Source organism: Cebus imitator, unplaced genomic scaffold, assembly GCF_001604975.1.
Source record: "Cebus imitator isolate Cc_AM_T3 unplaced genomic scaffold, Cebus_imitator-1.0 Scaffold258, whole genome shotgun sequence".
NCBI lineage: Eukaryota > Metazoa > Chordata > Mammalia > Primates > Cebidae > Cebus > Cebus imitator.
Genome location: NW_016107573.1, coordinates 2,247,622 through 2,251,611, shown reverse-complemented (window position 1 = coordinate 2,251,611; position 3,990 = coordinate 2,247,622).

Below are 3,990 nucleotides of genomic sequence, written 5' to 3'. Positions count from 1 at the left end.
GGTACCAGAAATGGGGTGCATGATAAGGCCAGTGAATCCCGTGAATCCGAGCCCTCTGCTTCTCTTCCTTTGCTGTGAAATGAGTTATTTGGTCACACACCAGACTGTGCAAATGCCATAAAAATGGATGAGGCATTATCTGAGTACAGATGGTGATGCCGGCAGAACAATGAAGGGCAGAGAAGGCAAATCCACATCTAGAATGTGTCTGTTCCAGTGAGCATGAACCTGGGCCCCTGCCCATGAGGAAGAGGCCAATGTAATCAAGCTGCCACCAGGTGGCAGGCAGGTCTCTGGGGAATGGGGCCACAAGGGGCCCAGTGACTGTTTTGTACAAAAAGAGCCCTGAAGAAGAGGATGCCTAACTCTAAATGTGTCATCATCAGTGGGGGCTTCAGGCCCAATGGCAACAAAGGACGGCTAGGCCTGAGGTGGTGGTATTTTTAGAATCTGAGATCCCTAAAATCCCTTTACCTTATTGGCATGAGCCCCAGAACATAAAACAAGTTGTCTTAGACTATCTTAAAATGTCCCTTGATTGCCTAGTTCCATCTGCCACCTCCCTCCACTTACCCAGATTCTTGGAGGGTTGATGACTCACTCAAGATCACACAGGGCAGATGCAGTGTAGCCGCAGTGTCATTATGGGGTGGGCTGCAAAGTGGAGAAGATCCTGCTCCTTCCTTGGGCCCAGCTCTCGGGCGGACAGGGTGAGTGTCATGCCCACAAATGGACATCAAATGCCTTCTGGGTACGAGGCACTGGGCATGGAGCAGTGTCCGTAACCAGCAATGGCTTCTGCCCTTGAGAACAGATAGGAAACCATAACCGCATACACAAACAAGATCATTTCAGGCCACAGTAGGTGCCACAGGAAGGAGATCAAATAGCATCAGAGGGCTGGGTATGGTGGCTCACGCCTGTAATCCCAGCACTTTGGTAGGCCTGAGGTCAGGAGTTCAAGACCAGCCTGACCAACATAGAGAAATCTGTCTCTACTAAAAATACAAAATTAGCCAGGTGGGGTGGTGGTGCATACCTGTAATCCCAGCTACTGGGGAGGCTGAGGCAGGAGAATCACTTGAACCTGGGAGGCAGAGGTTGTGGTGAGCTGAGATCGCGCCATTGAACTCCAGCCTGGGCAACAAGAACGAAACTCAAGTATCAAAAAAAAAAAAAAAAAAAAAGCATCAGAGAGGGGCTGGGGGCCAGAGGCCACTTCAGCCTCATTACCAGGGAAGGGAGGCCTCTCTAAGAGGTGGTGTGTGGACTGGCACCTGAATGGCAAGAATAGTCGAGAGAAGAAAGAGTGCAAGTGAAAACAGCTGATACCGGCTGGGTAAGGTGGGTCACGCCTGTAATCCCAGCACTTTGGGAGGCCAAGGTGGGAGGATCATTTGAGGCCAGAAGTTCAAGACCAGCCTGGGCAACATAGGGAGACCCCATCTCTAAAAAAAAAAAAAAAAACAAACCACGAAACAAAAAATAAAAAACTGGCCAATACCTTCACAGTGTTCCAGTTACTCTTCAACGTTCTTTTCACGAATTAGCTCATTTAATCTCATCCCAATCATATGAAGTAGTAAGATGATCACTGCGATTTTACAGATGGGAAACTGAGGCAGAGGTCAAGTAACTGCTAGGTTATAGAACCGGGTCCCAAACTCAGGTAGTCTGGTTCCAGAGTTGGTGGGCCCACCCCATGCCATTCTGCTCTGAGAAGTCACTGGCGTGGGAACAAGCCTGCCTGTGGAATTTGGACTCTATTTAGCTCTTCTTGGGGTAGAAATGCCAACCCATCCTGCCCAAGGGAAATCTCCAGGCTCCTGCCAGCTAGAGCCAGAGCCAAAGCAGGGGCCCCAGCACCCCTCCCCTCTGGGGGATTCCTGAGGTCCCAGCTCCCTGCCCCCAGCCTCTGTGCTCCCAGCTATCTGGGCCACCTCATTCTAAAGGGATTTGGCTCTCAAGACAACTGGAGACTGGTGAGAAAGGGCTTAGGGATTAGACAGTGATACTCAGGAAGGTAAGGGACTTAATCGGGGGTTCGAGTGTGGGAAGTGGGGTGGGGAGAGGATTTTGTTTCTTTGCAAAGCCGGGCTGGACTGCGGAAGTGAGGAGGAAGTGGGGCTCAGGGGAGGAGCCAGACCAGACGGGGTTAGTTTCTCACTCTCTGTTGTGTGTTCAGAAGTAACACAATAGTAAGAAGGATCCCTCACCTGTGTGCGACCACCACTTCCCCAGCCATTATTCCACTTGAAATTCTCACAGGCGGGATTAGTTCTCTCCCCATATCACAGGCGCCCAGAGCAGGCAGGTGACTTGAGGCGGCTGCAAGCCCCACAGGGCCGGGCTGGGAGGAGGGGAGGAGGCTGGGCCAGGGCCTTTCTGCATGGCTGCCCGCAGGCACAAGGATTTTCCAGAGAGTTCTCGCTGACCTGGCCCCATGGAAGTAGAGAGTTCCACAAATATTTGTTGAAGGGTTTAAAAGACCGTTCTTTCCAACTCTCAAATCGTGGTGCCAATCTCTATGCCACCCCCTTCCCCCTGGAACCACAGATTCTGAGGCCAAGGCACACAGGGGGCCTCTGGTCTCAAGGCCAGTGCCCTCACTTTAGTGTGGACACAATGAAGGTCCAGAGGGCACAGGCCAGCAGCCCTGAGGAGACCCCCATGTGTGTGCCTTGCAGAATAGTCACGGCAGCACAGTAAGCAAGAACATGGTCTCCAGCCCACACACTGGACTCCCAGTCCAGTGCTCCTTCCTGTGCCCAGAGCTGCCTCCCTGAAGAATCTGAAGCACAGGGCTCTAACTTCCAACATTAGGACTGCCACCCCCATGTTTCTCCTAGATCTCTGGGTGCCACCAGCCTTCATTTTTTTTTTGTTGACATCGAGTCTCGCTCTGATGCCCAGGCTGGAAGGCTGGAATTCAGTGGCGCAATCTAGGTTCACTGCAACCTCCACCTCCCGTGTTCAAGCGATTCTCCTGCCTCAGCCTCCCAGGTGGCTGGGACTACAGGTGCATGCCACCACGCCCAGCTAATTTTTTTGTATTTTTAGTGCAGACGGGGTTTCACTGTGTTAGCCAGGATGGTCTCAATCTCCTGACCTCGTGATCTGCCCACCTCGGCCTTCCAAAGTGCTGGGATTACAGGAGTGAGCCACCGCGCCTGGCCGCCACCAGCCTTCTTTAAGTTGTTCACGCTCTGTGTTCCTCCAACCAAAGTCCCCAGCAAGGCGTACCTGGAGTAACACAGCCATCGCAGTAGGCTCTCCCCTCCAGCCTGCCTGACCCGGGAGGCCTAGTTCTTCCTATTGGGCCACGCTGTTCCCTGATAATTGCCACCACCATGCATAGTAGTCCACATCAAGGCCAGGAAAGGGGGCTTCTGGTTGGCAGAGGTCGTGTTGCATTGGGTAGCTCAGGAAGAAGCTCCTGGAAACAGTATTTGATCAGAGCCTTGAGGGCTGGGGAAGACCTGGCAGGAGGATACAGGACACAGCAGCAACCCTCACAGAGGTGGGAGGGCAGAGGTGCGTCTGAGGGACAGCGGGAAGCTTCTTGGATGGAAACGAAGTGTGGAGGAGGCGAGTGACATTGGCGCCGCAGGGAATGCTGGGATGGGGTTTGGCGCCGCAGGGAATGCTGGGATGGGGTCGGGTAGACCTCAGATTCGGATCAGTGGAATTGAGCTGACTCAGGAAGGAATGAGGGAGCCATTGAAGAGTTTTGAGCAGGAGGGCAACATACCTAGTAGGGAAGAACTGTAGGGCAGGGACTGGGAGATGGAGAAAAAGTGGGGATGCGATGGAGGAACTCTCTCTCAGTAGCCAGCACCAAGGACTTCACCAGGTTATTTATTATTATTATTATTAATTTTTGAGACAGAGTCTCACTCTTGTCAACCAGGCTGGAATGCAATGGCATGATCTCGGCTCACTGCAACTTCCACCTCCGTGGTTCAAGTGATTCTCCTGCCTCAGCCTCCC